Here is a 21,313-nt window from a genome sequence, read left to right as displayed (position 1 = left end):
AGTGGACTGGCCAAGTTTGCCAATGATATCAAACTTTGGGGAAAAGCATCCACGCCAGAAGACAAGCGGGTGATCCAGGCTGACCTGGAAAGGCTCAGCGAATGGATGGATGAGAACCTGATGGTGTTTAAAACCAAAAAATGCAAGGTTCTCCACCTTGGGAAGAAAAACTTGCAGCACCCTTATAGGTTCGGCAGTGTTACGCTGGCTAGCACTATGGAAGAAAGAGACTTGAGGGTCATCATTGACCACTAGATGAACATGAGCCTGCAATGTGATGCTGCAGCTAGTAAAGCAACCAAAACACTGGTTTGCATCCATAGATGCTTCTTAAGCAAATCCCAGGATGTCCTTCTCCCCCGTACTTGGCCTTGGTGAGGCTGCAGCTGGAGTACTGCACCCTGTTTTGGGCTCCACAATTCAAAAAGCATGTGGAGAAGCTTGACAGAATCCAGAGAAGAACCACATGCATGATCACAGGTCAGGAAAGCAGACCTTACGATGACAGGCTGATAGACATGGGACTCTTTAGCCTGGAAAAGCACAGGCTCAGGGGTGATCTGATGGCCACCTATAAGTTTTTCAGGGGTGACCACCAGTATCTGGGGGAATGTTTGTTCACCAGAGCTCCCCAAGGGATGACGAGGTTGAGCGGTCATGAACTGCTACAGGACTGTTTCAGGCTGGACTCAAGGAAGAATTTCTTTACTGTCCAAGCCCCCAAGGTCTGGAAGAGTCTGCCATCAGAAGTGGTTCAAGCACCTACATTGAACACCTTCAAGAGAAAATTGGATGCTTATCTTGCTGGGGTTCTATGACCCCAGCTGACTTCCTGCCCTTTGGGTGTGGGGCTGGACTCGATGATCTTCCCGAGGTCCCTTCCAGCCCTAATGTCTATGAAATCTATGAAATCCCAGTTTCCCAGCCTGTTCCCTGCCCAGCCCTTCAATTGTGATCGCATAGCTGCAGATGGCAACAATCTCCCAAGCCACTGCTCCACAATTGCAATTGGGGGTGAGGTTGGAAGCTCCCTGTTGCTAGGGCATGGGGGCTTTTTACCTATCTGGGTTCTGGTGCCCCAGAAGCAGGCAGTTCCTAGGGGCAGGGAGCAATCTCCTACCCCCTGCTGCCATCAACATGTGCCATACAGCATAGTAAGTAATCCTGAGTTAATTTGCTACGTGTATTTACAGGTAGCAAATGTACTCACAATTAGAGCAAATTACTGCACATTAAGCGTCTGCACATATGGACCGTGAAGCTTACTGGGTGTATCTCCAAGTGAACATTTACTGAGCAAGAACTAAAATTACTACGCTGTATGGGCACATGTCTATATATATATATATGCCCATACTGCACAGTAAATGTGGTGACTTATGGTGACTTGAGCATAAATTTGATACCTGCATAATTAGTTACTGCACAGATGCCTTACTGCTCTGTAACACTGAATGTATTGACTGACTTTGCATAAATGCAAGTGTAGACATGCCCACTATGCAGTAATTTGCTCTAATCTCAGGTAAAGCATCTTATATATGCACACCCATAGAACAGGAGAGTGGGGGAGGGGACACTGCATCCTGAGATGCTGGAGGACTGCAACTTGGTCAGTAGCCTCATATGTGGGAAGTGGTCACATAATAATGGAACAGGAGCTGGGTAATGGATCAGAGGTAACCTGGCCTAGAGTGGCATAACTTTAAATTACTTAAAATGTGCTTAAAACTGTTTGCATGTGTTAATGTCTAGACAATCCAGGGGTTAATTACTTCAGGAGCAGCCTACAATTAGTGTGTAAAAAGTCTCTGAATAATGTATTGTTTGCATCTTCCTGTTTGGATGAAGAACAGGTATTAAGACTACTGTAAACTAGATGTTTTTCTCTTTTTTATTGTTTGGTTGGATGTTTTTCTACTTTTTTGATAGTTGTGGTCAGTTTAGCTTTTTATTTCCTTTAATCAGAAACTGTATTACTAGTCATATTCACTCTGGTCAAACAAGTTATTTTCATGAGTGCCGTGAATAATAGTTGGGTTTGTGTAAGGCTGTGGAAACACGAGACTGTTTTCGTACTGTTTTTTGATTGCGTAAAGGCTACTGGCATTAATATCTTAAGAGGAATGTTAAACTGAGTGTTTTGTCCAAAGGAAAGTTAATATGAACATGTTGCAAATCACAGTTGCCATAAGGAACTCGTCATTTGGACTCCCATTTGGCATATGGCATTCTGGGGAATATGAGAATGGATGGATGGAAGAAAAGAATACTATATAGGAGAGACTGGGAGCATGGGTGGGCAGCTCTGTTGTAAAGTCTCAGAAGTACTCTCTTTGAAAAGGAGTGTCTTGTCCAGAAAATTTAAGGAGCATCAGGACAAGTGATCACAAATGTTTTTATCTTATTACAATGAAGTTTTGTTTAAATGAGCATCAGTATCCCAACCATCTTTCCGCATGTGGGCATTTGAGGATGGGAGGGGTGTGTTTCTGTTATGCACAGCTGCAGAGGGTGTAGGCATTTATTGTTTTGGTTAGAATAGATTTACTGTGTGTGGTCTTCTAGGGTACTGAGTTCCTTTGGGGGAGGAAGCATGAAAATGTAGTAGAGGGATGCTAGAACTTGTTTTGGTTTTTTTTCTTCTGCCAATTATTCTGCCTACCAACATTTTATTAGCTTTTTCTTTCTAGTACTTCTTTCATTTTTAGGGAGTTGATTATATGGTTATTGCTGTAAGATGACATTTGCTGAATTGATGAGGGGTGGTTAAAGAAAATTGAAAGGAATGGAGGGAAATGATGATGGTGAAAAGCTGATAAAAGTAAGGGTGATTGAGGAGATGTGGGGGTGGGGGGGAAGCATCCCAGATTAGAAAAACATAAGGACCTAGAAAAGGACAATGATATTATTTCTGTGGTTGAAACATCTTTGCATCAACTCTTCTCCTAAATTACTACAGTTTGCCTCTATCTTCTTTTAGTCAGAAAAAGATTTGAATGTTCAGAGTAACCTACAAGATAAACATGCAGGATAGGCTGGCCAGAAGGATGATCTTCAATATAAAATACAATTCAGTGCAACATGAAACATTGGGATTTCACCTGAATCTAAAATGGATGATATAGTGTTGGAAATGCCTGTTCTTGTTAAAATAAACCTGATAAAATTTGAAAATAAACTGCCATTATGGAAAAAAGGAAGAATTGGGAGGCAAAATTCACACATTAGAAAAGACTAATGAGAAAATGCAAAGAATAATAGAATCTCAGCAGGTTAAGGTTGACAATATGGAGAACTGGTTGAGGAATTATAATATTTGAATATTTGGCAAATCCAAGGATTCAGAATATTCTGACATGGAAGACTTTCATTTGTAAAGTTGATGCATCCTTCTGGGTATCAGAAGCTTCCAAAATCCCCCAATTATTGGAAGTGCAAATAAGCTTGGCAGCAAATTAATATTGGGTACTCTCTATAGGCAAATAATGGTGAAGATTTTGAACTTTAAGAACTTTTAAATCTGTCCAGATTGAAAATGAGGATCTTTTTAAAATCTCCCAGAACTTCCTTTCATTAAAATGTATAGAAAATTCAAAGAAGAGTATCTATTTTAAAGAAATATATATATTTAAAAAAAAATTCTTTCTATTTCCAAGGAATTCAAAAAAAAGGTCATGACATATAGGCTGTACTGTACAATATCTTTAGCAGCATGGCAGGCTATAGAAGTATTTCACCACCCTAGTAAGATTCTCTGGGGGTGTTAGTCTTTGTGCCACCTATCTACTCCTAGCACAGAGTTTGTGTGGTGAGAGTGAGGGGATATAGCTAGATCTCTCTTTGGCACTAGCCAAAAAAACTTTTAACTGCTGGTAAATGATATGATATTTAGACTATTCAGGCTTCTCTCACTTGTGCTGTGGACTAAGCTCAGAACCACCTAGCTGTCATTGGGGAGTACATAATTAAGCTTTGTAGTAGAAGCTATGGAAAAGCTATGGCTTTTTTATTATTATTTAGAGGGTGAACCAAAAATTTATCACCAAAAATATTTTTGGGTTGATTTGTTATTAAATGTTTTGCTTCATTCTTACATCATTTCATTCTTTTACCCTGTCTTGAAAAAGAAAAACATACATTTTAAAACAAAAATCCTGTGTCAAAATATTTCTTTTAAAGATGTCAATTCTTTTTTCCCTATACTTTTCAGCTAAATTATTTACTAGCTTGTATCTGAATTTACATATAGGTCCACTACTCTCAAGATTATATTTTTTTAGTAAATTTAGCACTGTTGCCAAACTATTTTCACCCGGCTTTATGTCACATTCATGTTCACTGAGAAGTTTCTGCCCACAAAAGTCAGCATCTAACTGGGGGTGAAATGTATTTTTTGTTTAATTCTAATTATCTTGAGCTCTGCATATCAGTAGCAAAGTAGTTTATCTGTAATTACAGGGAAGCAAAACACTTTAGAGTTTTTACACATTTTATTAAATAATATAATGTTTAACAGGAAACTATTGGAAAAGACACATCCTCCATTTCAAGTGGGAAAAGAAGAAAAGATTTAACTGAAAAAGACAAGATGTTTTGAAAAGGAAGGAGTAGGTAGCATGAGGTATTGAGTAAATTATAAGTACCTTTATACATGGATCTAATTTTAAAATGTTTCTGTTGTTTCTGGGGATTTTTTGCTTGATTGGGAAAGTTAGGGAATATAATTATTTCTAGTTTTATAACAGGAATAAAAATGTAATAGGATAGAACTTAAATGAACTAGTTCAGTATGAATTTATATGTAACATCACAATTTAACAGGTTGCTTTGATGTAAGAAAAATTAAATCAGAAATTAATTTACTATCAGAGTTATTACCTTTGATAAGGGGAAAAGAAGAATTGTTTGGAAAGTTCACACAGCTATCTTTGCAGGCATTGTTTGGCATATAGAAGTCATGTAAGGTGCATAATATATCATTACTGAAAAACATTCTTAGCATGGAGTACAGGAAACTAGAAGCTAAATAGATTGTCATGTTCCAGTTCATCCTTCAGTAAAAGTTGAAGTAACTATACTGGAGTACATTAAGCCATCAGACACTATACTGGCACCCATTGCTTAAAAATAATTTTGCTCAATGACAAGCTTGCTGTTTTTAACCTTTGAGATCATTTTATAATTGTTGGTTGCAGTTTTAAGTGGAGATAAGCCAAGCTAAAATAGAATACATGCCTTTCCCCAGACTTTGGACAGGTGAGTTAGGGGCGCTGTGAAAGTTAGGGGTGCTGTGAAGTGGGGGAAGTTTTGTTATCCGGTGAGTTAGATGCACAGCATTCTTTGTGGTTGTGACCTAATTTCTAAGCCATAGGGACTCTTTTGTCTCCTATTGTGTAGGAGCAAATAGGAAAAAAAAAGCTTGGGCCTAGAGCAGAACAAAATTGGCAAAGCCAAAGCCATTGAAGTTTAAAAACCCTAGAAGCTATTGCACAGTCTGTGTCATAGCAACTCAGGAGAAGCAGATCACCTAATGGTCTCTGAAAATGGGAATAGGATTCCAGGTTTAATTTGGAGAAAGGGTAATGGACTAGAACCAGAAAGGGTAATGGACCAGTCACAAATAATTTGTCAGTTTCCACAGCGGTCTTCTACCCACCACCCTCCTGCAAAAAAAAATAAAAATACAACATGTGTAGTGAAGTATAAAAGTTTGATGAGAACAGAATGATTGTGGGGTGAAAATTTAAGGCCTGTCTGGAGAAAGTAGAGTTTGCCAAAAATGAACAAACCACGTTTCTGATAGTGTACTGGACTTTAGAGCTGAGGTCATGGTTAGGAGTGGAGTACAATAATGTGCTTGCTCTGATTAAGCAATATTGATTTGGGGGAAATATTTCCTTTAACCCCACTGAAACAGCTGTTGCCCTGAAACATTAGAGAGAGATTAAACTTTTGAGACAAACTTTTGTTGAGCATTCAAATACGTTGTTATCTATAGATTCATTTCTTTTTATTCTGATCAGTTTCTGCCGTTACTATTTGAAATCTCAGAAATTGACAATTGAAGAATTATTTAGAAAAACATAAGCTCTATTAATACAGGAAAATTAAATCACCTTTCTCCTTTCACATGAACCAATATAACGTAGTCTGTAGGCTGTCCAACTTTGCCAGGGGCTTCACATGCCTTGGGCCATATACTGTAGGGGATGGGTTCCTAAAACCTCCTTTCCCCCAGCCATGAATTCAGTGCCAGTGGCATGCCTTTGCCTAACCTCCTACTATATGGGATGTAACTGTGGTGTGTAGCTCCTTCCTCTTTGCTGTTCAGGTACCACTGATAGCATATGCTCCCCACCCTGAAAATCATTTTCCCACTGCCATGCAGTGGGAAAGGCAGCTGCAGTTCAACAGCTCTGATCTAGATCTGTCAAAATGGTTGGAGTAAAAGGCATGTGAGCAAGTAATGTAAATTACATTGACAGAATCTATATTTATATTTAACATTACATTTGGTCAAGCACAAGAAAATGTAAATTAAGAACATATATTTATTTTAGTATCTTTACTATGAAAAATAATGTATGGGTTAGCTCTAGGGGCTTTTAAAAAAAATCTGTCTTTTTACCTCCACTTCCTGACATGTTATAATTACCTAGGTAGATGGAATTAGTTTCACCCATATTCCTTGCCTGTGAGTAGAATTGGGTCAGAAACACTTTCCAGGCCTGTGAAAATGTATAAGGCTTCAAAAAAAATGTCATATTGAATACTGGGATGAAACCAAGGCCTTACTTTGGGGGGTGGGGGAGGAAAGAAGGGTGGTATGTGTACCTAAATACACATATGTGTGTCAGACAGACATAGACAGAGAGAAAGACAAACACTAATCCTACAATTAGTAGTGTAATAGAGGGTGGGTGAGGAAGGCATGGGCCCGAGGAGCTGCCTAAGCAGAGGGGTGCTGGACGGGAGCAGGGGACCTTTTACCTCACCTGCTTTGCCTGCCCTTTCTGGTTCCAGCTCCTGCTGGCAGTGGTACAAGAGTATGTGTCAGTGATTTCAGGGCACTTTGGGAAATATAGTTCTGCAGAACAGCAACAGAGATGGGGAGACATGGCACCACATGTTTTGCCTTCTCCACTTGGGTCTGACACACACACACACGCACACACACACACACACACACACAAATAAGTAGCACTAGATTTCAAGTGCTGCTTCTGTGTTCAGTTCACTGCCAGACTGTCCGAAGCCAAAACGTACTGTGACTAGGGGGAAGGAGGACTGCTCCAGCACGTTGCTGGCCAGACCTCTGTGTAGAATTACCAATCATCTGGGGATCAGGCTACCACTTACAAGATCTAGGTTACGTCCCTGATCTGGATGATGAAGGACTCAAACTTAAAACTGGGTTTCTCACATGTGGGGCACATGACCTGACCACCGAACAAAGCTATCAGCTCCTTCAGGGGCAGTGTCTTCTACAACAGTTGAAAACAAAAACCCTGCCTTGGCATTGGTTACATCCTGAAATCAGAAGGGATATTTTGAAATCACAAAAATTTTCACAGGAAATAACTTCCCATCTGGCTCTACTGTTCATTTCATGCCATTTTTGTAGGGTGTCCAGTCTATGGGTCCACTGTCAAATGTCACCTCACACAATACCCATGAATTGTGTGGCAGACTATGATAATCCCTCTTCAGCATGCAATTGGACTTCTAATCCATTCAATTTTAAGTTGCTGTTTATACCTGTGTAAGTGCAAATTACATACAAAAGTTACCATTCCGATTTTGTGGCATTCATGTTCCCTTTTCAGTCTTTTTGCACAGACGTAAACAAACTGTAGACATCACACTATATATATAAGTGTAGGAACAGGGAAACTAACAAGGTTTTAATTTCTAAATTCTGCAGTTCCATAACTGGATTTAATTGCAAATTAAATAATATAGACAGTGGGAAATTAATTACTCATTCTATGGTTTTAGTATATGAACTGGATCATTGCATGCATGAGAGATAAAAAGAAAATAATCATTGAGGGTAATTGGAGAAAATTAGAGACCAGGAAGGTAATTTGCTCATTCTTTTGAGGAAATACATAGTATGTTTAACACATTTTATATAAATCTTTACAAATTCTCAGAAGACCTGGATTCCAAAGATTAATGAATCCCTTTCTGAATGAAATTTATTTTTTCCAGGGTGTAGAACAAGTGTCAGGATATTTAGTATATACTAATTCAACTATAAATAAACTTGAATGTAGGTAAATTACAAGATTGGACTGACAGACCAAATCCTGTTTGCCTAACTTACGTTACTATTCTTATTGACTTGTACTGGCTCAGTTGGAACTATTCACACGAATAATGTGAAAAGGATTTCACCAAGAATTGTAGGAGGCTTTTTAATAATGCCTTAATTTAAGCTTTATAAGAAACTTAAATCTGGAAGTTTAAATTTTTTCTATGTCTTGGCAGGCGGAAAAAGTGCTCTTTTAATTGCTGCTGTAGATGCTGAGAAGACATTGCTCTCTGGAGATTTAATTTCTGAAGTTCTGGAGCAGATGCTCTGGTTTTAAAAGTATTAACTGATTGAAACCATTACATTGCTCTCCAAAGGAATATGTAATGAAATTGAAAAGTGGCAAATTCAAAACTAATAGAAATAAATAGCTTTTTGTACAGTACACAAATACCCTAGCTAAGGGTTTTTTTTCCCCATAAGATAACATTGGATCACACCGTGGTGTCTCTTGTCCAATATCCTGCTTCTGATAATGTACCAGCTGCTTCAATGGAAGGTTAAAGAAAACCTACAGCAGTCATTTATGCTCTGCTTTGCCTTCATGGAAAACTCTTAAATACTTTAACTATAGGCTGGTTTATTCCTGTGTCATGTGTTTTTTTCCAAAAGTTTTTGGAAAACTTCCAAAAGATTTTTTTTCTTAATATTTACTAATATTTACAATTATTGCTCTGAATATTCTTATTCATTATATCCATGTTTTGAGTCCTTCTAAGCCAATATATATTTTGAATCCTTCTAAGCTCTCCATGGTGAACTTCGAACCAATGTCAGGACTGGACCAATATTCAGATATTTTAAAATTCCTTGTGTCAAATCTTAGGAGACTATTTAAATAAAAAATCAAAAAGGTATTTCATTAAGATATACCTTTACAACAAATCACTGGATTTAAATATTACTTGCAATAAATCTATATTACTTTCTGGTTCTCCTAAAATTTGAAAATATCACATATGCATTACACACTTATGTGCGCACACACAAATACACATACACATATATTCGCTTTTGATCATAAGGTTTTAACAAATTACTGAATCTGTGGGTTTAATCAGAAATGCCTGAAAAGGTGTGTTAATTAAGAAAGGAAATTGGAAAGAATTATCTTTGACAGTAATATATATAAGGATGCTAATCCAAGAAGGATAAATCCAATATCTAAAATCCACTAAATATAAAAAAATGCCATATTTGCTTATAGTTACCTATAGTGGAAAGAAGAGGAAATTCTGTTATGTACTTTTACAGAATAGAATATGCTTTTCTGCTTATCATACAAGTGACTGGATTGCTCTATACTAGCTCCAAACTTATATGCATAATTTCTGAAGCCTGGTGGAATTGGAAAGCAAAAAACAAAACAAACAAAAAAGACATGCAGAAGTTGAGCTCAGCAGGAGGAAAGGTGTATTCATGAAAAGAAGAAAACCTTTGAAAATAAAAGCAGTAACCTTGAGCTGCAGTTATTCTGTATCAGCCAGATAGGAAACAGCTTGTTGGGTATTCAAGAATTATTTGTTATTCCAAAATAATAAGTCTTTTTTTTTCATAAATAAAGCCATCACACATACAAATACATATGCACACACACAAATACATGCCCTGGAGATAAATTCTGCTGGCTTAGCTTGGTGTAAATCTAAGCTAACTTCACTGAACAAGGTATAAGCATGAACATACCCTCATACACAGGAACCAGTTGCAGAGGCTGTGATGGAGATTAGAGTCAGGTAAGATTACAGAAGCATCAGCACTCTGTCTATAAATGTAGTTTTTTTTTTTCCTCTTGGATAACTAAGACCCCAGCCACATGTTATATATATGATGCAATTACCTGGTTAATCACTGAATAAATTTAGACTAGCTGTAGGTTCAGTGTAAGATCAGTCACACATATAAATTATTTGTCATACAATTAACTGATTAATTGCACAATAAATTTAGACTGGCCACATATGCAAAGTAATTATCATATCATAAAAATATTTATCCAACTCTAAAAAGAGTCAATCAGTTACAAAGTTAGTGCTTGAAAATATGTATCAACTCTACAGCTTGTTTCTATCTAGTTTTAATTTCAGTGTTTAGCAGGGCCCTAAATCAGACTGAACTCTGCTTCAAACATCACTGGTGATAATAAAGAGTGAAAAGAATATGTTTCCCTTACAATATACATAGATTTTGTAGTCAGGCTAGACACTAGGATCATGATTCTGACCTTCTAAATGCAACAAAAGTCATAGAATTTCCCCCACTGATTCCTTATCAATCTTATTGTTTTGAGATCAAACTAAAGCGTAACTTTCATAAAAGATATGCAGTCAGGGTGAAGGTTGATTTTGTTTATAGTATTCATTTTCATGCTGGCTCAATGCTGATTAGTATTTTTGCTACAATTTGGCAGCATTATTGAACAGTTGAACTGGTCCCAAAATAAAGACTAGTAGTATATCTGTTACCTCTGTCTCCAATCTATCTAAAAGCTTGAGTTACTCATTTCTAAATATTTTAAAGTAATCAACTAGGTATCTATTGAGTAAGAGACCTTCCATGCTCTCAGCATCAAAATAGTCCTTGATTTCTTTTGTAAGTATATCTTTATTTCTAATGGATTTAAATGAGTTTTAGGTTGATTCAGTTCCTTGTAGGCACTATTTACTATAGGCATAATCACTAATTGTTTTTAACAACCTATTTTTAGGGTGGATTACATTTGTTTTACTGCCAGGTATCTCAAGCTAAATCTTAGTGAAATATCTAATTAAAACACTTGGAGCAGCATGTATGTCAGTACCCCCACACTGAAAAATGGCAGTGGGGGCACTTTAACTAAAGCTTGTCAAACAAGCTTTAGTTAAAGAGCCCCGTCACCATTTTTCAGCATGATTCCTTTAATGTTGGAGTCTCCTGGAGTATGTTAATTACCACTGTCCAGAAGAGTCAATTAATTTAATAGAATCTTAGAATCATAGAAGTAGGGTCAAAAGGGACCTTGTAGATCTTCAAGTCCAACTCCCCGCCTGGGCTGGAGAAATGACTGCAATCAAATGAGTTCAGCCAGGTAGTCATCAAGCCTCGTCTTAAAGATCCGGGTAGGAGCCAGCACCACTTCCCTAGGAAGTTGGTTCCAGCTCCTAGCCACCCTAACTGTGAAATTTATTAATTAATGTATTTATTAATTGAGTCCACAATGTTACACTGTAATTACAGTGCATCGGAGCAGTCTCACTGCATGTGTATAGGTGCCCTAAATTATCTTACTTGTTTGAATATGAAGTTTAGGGGGAAATATATTACTTTGCTCAAGTTAGGAGAGTAATTCTGGAGATTTTTTCTTTGAGATGCTTTAGCACTGCTATGATTTGAAATATGAACTTGATGGTATCTCCTTTATGTCCTCTTTGGCAGAGTGTGTCCTCTTCATGCATTCTAAACTAGGCAATCACTAGAAAAAAACCAGAAATAACTCCAACAGGAAGTCCTATTCCCACATATCACAAGTCCAAAAAAGAGATGATAAATTTACCCGTTGTTAATTTTTCCAGGGCTAGGGACAGAAGTTCCACATAAACCAGTTTAAAGTGATCAGAAACTGGTTTAAGGCTGTAACAGAACAGAAGTTTAGTATACATAAACCAGTTTAAAATGGCTGAAACTGGTTTAAAATAAACCTGGTTGAATGTAGTATTAGACTTAACTGATTTGGATCAAACCAGTTTAGGAAACTTCTGTCCAAAACCCCTTCCTGATTTAAATTAAATCAGAGTCCCCCAGCATCCCAGCATGATTTTCAAACCGGAGTTAGACTGTGTTATCTGCTCCAGAGAGCAGGACTGGCCCCATCCTTCTACTCTTTAGCTGGAGCAGTGACAGCTGGATTGCTGGCCTCACTGGCTGGATCACTGGCCACCTGAGACAAACCACAGCTGGGGTCTGGAGCCAGGGAGGGAGGTTAGACTCACCTTCCACCAAGTACAGAACTGCCCTGCCCTGCTAAAACTTAGTGCTTAGCTGCAACTGTAGACTACAAATCCCAGGGGCACCTGGAAGCAGGAAGACGAAGTGATGAGCAACTGTGAAGGTCCTGCTGCTGTGACTGTAGATTACAAATCCTAGAGACCTGGGGGGTAACAGGAAGATTAGGTGCAGCCCAGGCTGCATTTATAGTTCTTCAGTTTATAGTTTTTCAGAGAAAGGAATATTCTTCTTCAAGCTTTTATGAATTCAATGCCACTACCTCTGCTCTCCCTCCTACGCACAGTCTGGGGTCTGGCCATGCCCTCTCTATTCCAGCAGGGAGAGGGGAAAGGTGTCTTCCCTTTGGCAGTGGCTGACAGGCATGCTCTAGTGCCCCAAGCTTCTGGCTTGAGCCACTGCAGGCGTGTGGCTGCATTTCCTGAATCAAAAGTGAATGTGTGTTGATTTGATTATTGGTTCAATTTCTGCAGCTTAAACTAACTTGCAAAGACTGAATCAATCCAGCCTTGGGCTTTTTGACTGTCTGTACTTAGCTCGGTAGTCTAAGTGGAAGGAGGTCCAGGAAGTGGATCTAGAGTTTTTCAACCTTGTTGATAAACTATAAGTTTTAATATTATGCCATATGGCAAAAGTCCTGTGTTTAAAAGAAACTTAAGCAAAGAAAAGTAGGTTGTAAGAAAAAGAAGAGATTCTAATGCATATGATGTTGAATGTCAGCTTTGATTTTATCTGTCTGCAACAGAGCTCTTATGTAATGCTCACATGCCACTTAAAACTTTTTGCAAGTACTAAATACTTCTCTCTTATTTTTTGAGTGTCAGATTTAAGATGTTGGCCCCTGAGTTGTAGTTATGCTGTATACTTATAGGTACAAATGAAATCAATGGGAGCTCTGCTCCCAAAATATTAAATGCTATATAATGGCAGGACCAAATATAAAGGGGGGGGGGGTCAATAGTTCAATTGCACCCCCCTTTGAGTCCTGCTCTTAACTTTAAAACCAACAGCCTGGGAGAGGCAGCAGCATTTCTATTCAGGCAGCACTGAGGAAGTCAACTGACTTCATGGCTCATTATAATCTACCTGGTTCATGATAATGTCTCTTCATTCTGTAAGTGGTGTTAATGACCCTTTCTACACACACTATCTTCTCTCCTGGAATTTTGATGTCTATTAACATTTCTGGTAATGTCTCTCTTATTTCACAACCAGTTCAAACTAAAAATCGTAGGTCAGATGTGGTAATATTAACTCAGGTGTAAAAATGACTGAGCAAAGTATTTGAGGATTGTCAGGATGCTCAGATTTTGTTTACAAATTTTAATAAGACATATACATTTAATTATAATAATGACAGGACTAATGGAACAATATATTTTAATTATTTTAACCATTTTTGCCTAGTTTGTTGTATTTTTAAACTTAATATTTGATCTAGCAAATTCAAAAACATTCCAATACAGTTGTATTTGTTTTTATTTTAATCTTAAACTGAATAATATAGTGCTAGACCCTTAGCTTATTAGAAAATCTTCTAGTTTCTCTTTAACTAGAGAAAAATAGAGGTTGTTATATGAGATGAAGCACCCCCCCTTCTAAAAATCCTATATCCACCCATATATATATAATGCTATGTGCTGTTAACATCCCCCATGCCCTTCCCTAAACTTAAATCAAACACCTAAAATTAGTGGTAATTTTGGTACTAAAATATGTATGCCTCAGCTCTGTACCCTTAAAATGAAGATAATATGAACTCCCCATGTGTTCTGTGAAAGTAAATTAATTGACTTTTGTGTATCACTCATATATGATGGAGATCATTACCACTGAAAAGCCCATCCAATAATTATTACTATACAATGAGGGTTGAATATTGTACAGTAAATAAGTCCTGAAGCCACATGTTGAACAACAAGAACAAAATAATATATTGCAAAACTGCTCATTAAGTGAGCACCATTAATTCTGTGGACTGAATGAGACAGATAACTTGTGGAAAAAAGTGTGAGATAATGTAATTAAAGGCTGCATCATACTGTATATACACACAAGTGAGACAAAGTAACTATGACATATTTTACTTTCAAGTGCTTGTCTTTTCAACATTAGTAATGTTCCTTCCACTAATTGGAGAATCTAGTTTTTCTCATGTTTTTCATATTTGGCCCTGTGGAAGTAAGATTTTGAAGCCTGCCTATGTGAAAAGTCAAGTTTATATTGTAAATAATGTAAGACCACATATGAAGAAGAAATAAATGTTTTTATTCTCTTCCTCTGCCACTCTCCCCATTCCCTATTGCCCCGCTCACCCCCCATTAGTTTCCTTGTTACAGAAGTTTCTCTCTGAGGAGTGAACATATATACATTAGCTGACATGAAAAAGGTTTGGTTTAAAATAACTTTGCCAACTACCATGTATGTTGTCATTAAAGTTGCTCATGGTTGAATATGCACATTCCTTTTTTTATTCCTTATATCTACTGTTTAATACTGCTACATGCCAAAAAAAAAAAATGATAGTACATAGAACCTAGTGCTTTTTCAGCATTGAGTCCTGATCCTGAAACCTTTTAAACATGTGTTTAAGTTCCTCCCTATGCATGCTCAAAAATTAGCATGTTTATAAGTACTTCCTGAATAAGAATACTTTCCTGAGCAAGGGTTTCTGTATATATGAGGTAAAGAAATTTGCAGAGCATTCAACACTGTAAGCAAACTGTGTCTGTGCTGAGCTGGGCAGCAATAAGTGTGTGAAGGAAAATGGATGCAATGAGGGCTCAGATACTATAGTGCCAACCACTGAATTCCAAATGATATGTATAACAACTGTTTTTAGACTTGTTTTTCTGACTGTCAAGAAGAAGTAGTGCCTCAACTGGCTAAAGTGCTGCACTGAAAATATTGATAGCAAAAGTAACCATGAGAGTCAGCCAAAAATGTATCCAGGCATGCCAAGTAAAGAATACACTTCATAGCCAGCGTAATATTTTCTGACATATTCTGGGTTCAGTGTTCTTGCCACGTTGCCAGTCTGAAGTGCCTGCTCCTTCACATTAATTTTCTGGATTGTTAACAACAAAGCATCACACAGTAATTTTAGACAGTCTTTTCAAGTTTTACTGCAATGATATTTGCTAGGTTTGTGATGATTTCCATAATTATCTTTTAAATCACCTGGGTATCTTCTGCCAGAGCTGCTATCTCTGTAAGAATCTCTTTTGCAGTCGTTTGCTCCTTTTGGTCCAAGAAATGTTTGTAAAAGATTTTTCATATCTGATCTTGGAAGCTCATTCCAAACACTAGCCAATTTTCAGCATAATTGCTCTTGGGTGGGAAATCCTGTTTGTTTGTTTTTCATTTGATCTACTACACTGGTATAGAAGTTTTATCCAGATCCCAAAAAAAAGCAGAATTACATTTTCCCTCCTACAATGTGAAATTTTTTATAGGTCCAAAAACCTCCTTGTCTATATATTTTCAGATCTTTACTATACTGTTGCCACCCCTAATAATGCTGCATAAAGTTTTTTTGTTCTTTCTGGCACTGAAATCCATGGGATCTTTTATTACACCAAATATTCTTGAGTATGAGAAAGGGTAGCAGAATCAGACCCAAAGTCTGAAACATTTTTTTAAATCAACAAAAGTAGAAAATGATTTGGGGACTATTACAGGATTACTTCTCGTTTTCTCTTCTGCACACCTGCCAGCTACAGAGGTCCTGCAACACAGAAACATTATCTACTATTGAGGTCACTGATACAGTACCATGCAAGTGCCCTCTACTCTGGTTCTGAATTCAGTGCCTCTAGCCTTTCTAGCCAGTGACAGTTTAGCAAGAAAGTTAGCACTCATAGTCATGACCTCAGATACTGCACCTGGCAACATATAATTCTGTTGGTAGATGTCTGTACCAGCCTTAGGCTGACAGTTTTGAGGGAAAATAAACAAAACCACATTAAAATATAGCATCATTAAAATATAGCATCCCTGGTTATCATCTGTGTCTGAGAAAATCTTTAGAAATACTTCTATCACAGGAACAGAAAAACAATTATTTTAATCACAGTGCTTGTTCCAATCATAATTTAGTTAATGATACTGAAGTTGTCCTCCATCTGCTATTATAGTCCTTTATTGAGTGCCAGGATTCTAGTGAATCAATTCCTTTCTGTCACTGATGCTATCAATCTGTGGGCCTATGCCCGTTATTTTGCTGAAACATTCCCTAGCAATGTCAAAACTAAGCAGTCTTCTTTTGGTGATGCTTTACATTTTCCTTCTAATAAAGAAAGTATTAAATTGAGGTTCCTCTCCTTTGTGAAATGTGTGTCTAATTTTCATTAGCATCAGTGAAAGTTTCACTCTGGATGTGTCTACAAGAGACACTTTACTAGGCAGTAGACAAATCTACTGTTCAGTAAAGCATCACTGTCTACACATGCACAGCATTTATTGCATAGTAATTTAGTCCACTGTGCAGTTGACTAGTACCAGTGCTAGATTATAGGCCTGTGTGAATAGGGAAGTATTCAATTCAGATTCAGATTTGGCTGATCTGGAGGACAGTGATTCAATATGGAGATTCAGATCACTGTCCCAAATCAATTTGGCTGAATCAGCTTCGGAAGTTTCAACTTCAATTTGGAGAGATTCAGAGATTTAGCCATAAACTATAATGGGGAATCACTAAAATACCTATAACTTTATAATGTTTTGGCTGCTTCAGATAAAAATTGCAGGAAAAGTAGCCCCTTATGAGGGCATGAAGTCTGCCAAGCTTCAAAGAGATAAATGCAGGGGAAACTGCACCTCAAGTTGCTAACAAGCAAAACTTGTGTCACGTGTATGTGTTAAGGCATAGCGGGGTGGAAACTTCAGGCATGGTAGCCCCTGCTGAGGCCGTGAATCCTGCAAGTTTTTAAAGAGATAGATGCAGGGGTTTCTGGGAAATTGCAACTCAGGCTGCTGACAAGCAAAACTTGTGACATGGGTGATGCTGTGTGTGCATTAAGGTGCACCGTCACTGGTGCTGGGGCTTCTACACAACACAGTAGTGTGTCCCAATGAGGTCTCCTCCTCCACTACACCCTGTCTGGTCCACCACTTTAAATAACAACAGGTGAGAAGTAAGTAGCACAGTAGCACCAGCATCATCTCAGGCAGCTAAACTGTTACAGCGTCTTCCTTTCCTTCCCTGCAGGAGCTTCTTCTCCAGCAGCTTCCAGAGAACCCTCCCTGACAGCTCTGGTGAGCTCAGCTTAGCTGCCTGGGATGCCAGCTTTCAGGCTGAAAAACCTTTTATTAGGCTCAGGAAGCACCTGCAGCTGGATATGTGTCTGCTGTTCCTGGGTGGAAGGAATAATAAAGAAGCCAGAGGCTGGCATGCAATGCAGGCAAGAAAGCCAGTCCATTAAATTGCAAATGGAGGCATCAAGGGGTGAGAGAGACATGCTGGGGTAGCAGGGAAGGGGGATAAAGCAGGTAAAATTGGAGAGGTACTTGGGTAGTCAGATGTCTGGCAGGTTGTAGTGTGTCATAAAGCCAATATCTATACTGAGTCCATGAGTTTCTGTACCTAGAAGGCTGATGAAGTGAAGGTCATAGGCCTGGTTGTGAAAAGTGGTTTGTAAATTCAAACAAGCACTGAACCTTGCTAACCTCAACACCAGAAGCCAGCTTCCTACAGTTCAAAACACAAATCCTGCCAACATATCTCCAGTACACCCACAAACTACACACCAGAATCTATCAAAGGCAAAAATACCCAACTACATGTGGGGGCACTTTTTTCACAAAAAAAACACTCTGTCTCCAGCCTTTCAGGCGTGATCCTCAAAGGAAATTTACAAACCACTTTTCACAGAGGGGCCTATTAACTTCACTTCTACTACCAGGTCTCTCACCACATGGACACGGGATATGTGGTAGACATTATATACCTAGACCTACAAAAGGATTTTGATCTAGTTCTCCATGTGTGCCAAGGGCACAGGACTGGGGGACAGGGAAGTCCTGCCCAGAGGCAAAACCCCAACTAGGGAAAGAAAAGAAAGAAAGAAATAAGAAATCACCTGTTCCAGGGGTCTGGAAGAGCAACGAGACCCAGAGCCGGGAACCGCCTGCGCGGTTTGTAAGCCGCACCTATATACAGCTGGGGCTGGGTGAAGTCATGAGAAGATGTCACCTGGCAGAGATTAAAGGATGCCGCAAAAGTGCAGGAAGGCTGCCAAGGGCCAGAGAAACAGCGGGGACCCACCAGCTAGGAGGCGACCAGCCAGAGCGAACGGCAGGCGGCCAAGGAGGCAGAAGTGGCACCAGCACTGGCTCCGGCACTGGCACCAACACCGGCACCTATAGTCATAGTGGGAGCAATGACGGCAGCTGCGACTGTGGCAGCCATGGATCCGGCACCAGTACTGGCACCAGCAGCCACAGTGGGAGCGGTGATGGCAGCAGTGGCTGTAACAGCTGCAGAGGCAGCAAGGAGCCCCTCATTTGCAGCAGCCTGATGAAAACCGAGATCACAGGTGGAGAAGCCGGCAAAGGCAGTGGGTCCAGGGCAGTGAGATCCCTGAGCCGAGGACCAGCGGGGATTAGAGACACCGGCAAGGAAGCCAGCAGGAATGCCAGCAGTGGCAGTCACAGCGGCAGGAGAAGAGGGGAGCACCAAGCCAGAGAAGCCTGGAGAAGCGAAGAGAAGGATTACAGCCGGGGTGAAGGCACGGGTCCTGACCCGCAGGGTGCTCCAGATGGAGGGCATAGAGGGAACTGAGGTGTAAGGAGTGCAGAGGGCACTTTATTTTCTCTTGGGTCCTTCCTTCTTTTTCTCATGTTCTTTTGTTTGCTCCTCTTACTTTGGTTGCACCTCACTAGGAGTCACGGTGGAGGGTTTTGCTCAGTTAGGGTCACGATGGGTGTTCTAGGGAAGTGGAATGAAATTCTCAGCATCTGGGTTTAGAGTCACCACCGTCATAAGGTGACATAGAGGTTCGAGAAAACATCAGGGTGGGGCGGAGACCACAAACTAGACCTGCAGGCCCGTCTCGCAGAGGTGGCATGTGGCCGGGACGTAGGGGAGGTTGGAGCCCCGTGAGTGCAGGCCAAGACACATGATGACCCTGGAGGCACCAACAAAGGGGACCCCCTCCACTGAAGAGTCATTCAAAGTCATGGCAGGTGAGTTACGGAGTCTCCCAGAAGATGACCGAGACATCCTCTGGGGTCCGTACACAGGGCCCAGGAATACAAGATCAATTGCCTGGGCAAAGGTTGCGCAGGAACGGACAATAAAGCGGAGACAGGTACACCATGATATCCTTGTGGGAAAGCTGGCATATTGTGGGCTCAGCTGGTCGATGGTTCAGTGGGTGGGAAGCTGGCTACAGGGTAGACCCAGAGAGTTTTCATGAATGGATCTGTGTAGTCCTGGTGCAAAAGGGCCAGTGGTGTCCCTCAGGGGCTGGGCTTGGATTGATGTTTTTCAACATCTTTATCAATGATCTGGATGGGGGAGTGAAAAGCTCGCTGGCCAAGTTTATGGACAACACCAAGTTATGGAGCAGTGTGGTCTCACCAGAAGATAGGGTGCAGATACAGGCAGACCTGGACAGGCTCAAGAGTTGGGCAGACTGGAACCAGATGAAGTTTAACACTTCCAAGTGGAAAAGGTGCTCCATCTGGGGGCAAGCAATCCTGAACATACATACAGGCTTAGTGGTGATAGCTTGATTTGCATCATGGCTGAAAGGGCCTAGGGATAATGATTGACCATTGCATGAATATGAGCCATCAGTGTGAGGTGGTGGTCAGCAGGGCAAACAAATATACTGGCGTGCATCAACTAATGCATCTCATGTAAAACTAAAAAAATGATACTCCTGCTGTACTCAGCACTGGTGAGACCACAGTTTGAGTACTGTGTCCAGTTCTGGGTGCTACACTTCAATAAGGATGTGCAGGATTCAGAAAAGAGCCACCATTATGATCAGGGACTTGCAAGGCAAGCTTATGAGGAAAGGCTGAGGGACCTGGGTTTCTTTACCCTAAAGAAGACAAGGCTGAGAGGGGACTTGATAGCAGCTTACCACTACATCAGAGGAGTGCATCAGGAGCTTGGTGAACAACTGTTCACTAGGGCACCCCAGGGGAAGACCAGGATTGATGGATGCAAATTCCTGGAAGGATGTTTCATGCTTCATACCAGGAAAAAGCTCCTTCATGGTTAGGGTGTCTAGACTGGAATAAACTCCCTCCAGATGTGGTGCAGTCACCTACCCTGGAGGTTTTCAAGAGGAGACTAGACAGTCACCTGGCTGAGGTCACCGAACCCCAGCGGTCTTGCTGCCTAGAGCAGGGGGACTGGACCTCATGTTGTGGAAGGTCCCTTCCAGCCCCTAACAATCAACGAACCTATGAATCTATGACTTAATATGGACATTGGATTTATGACACACTACAATCTGCCGGAACTTTGACTCCCCAGGTACCTCTCCACTTTTTCCTGCTACATCTCCTTTGCCCCCTACCCCAGCCTGTCTCTCTCACCCCCTGACACCTCGATTTCTATTTTCACTGACTGGCTTTCTTGCTTACATAGCATGCCAGCTACTGGCTTCTTTACTATTCCATCCATCCAGGAACAGCAGACATACACACCAACTGCAGGTGCTTCCTCAGCATGATAAAAGATTTCTCAACCCAAAAGCTGGAATCCCAGGCAGCTAAGCTGAGCTCAACTGAAGCCTCACAACTCCACTACAACCAGCAAGACTCAGGTCTGTCAAAGATATGACAGGTCTGGGCTTTCCCCAGCCAGGACTGTGTGGGTGTGTGTGGTGGCTGGAGATTATGGTGCCTTCTATCCACATTTCACCAAAGGGATCCTCGGTCCTGGCATTTCCTGGGGCTGCCATGCGGCCAGCGGTCCCACCAGGACTCCTGACCCTGGCAGAATGCAGTTTTAGTGGTCATACCCAGGATCTGGGACCTCCTACTTCGACATAG

Source organism: Crocodylus siamensis, chromosome 2 (assembly GCF_052110815.1).
Source record: "Crocodylus siamensis isolate JL-2025a chromosome 2, ASM5211081v1, whole genome shotgun sequence".
Classification (NCBI taxonomy): domain Eukaryota; kingdom Metazoa; phylum Chordata; order Crocodylia; family Crocodylidae; genus Crocodylus; species Crocodylus siamensis.
The sequence above is the reverse complement of the archived record's forward strand: the minus strand, read 5'-3'. Positions refer to the sequence as shown.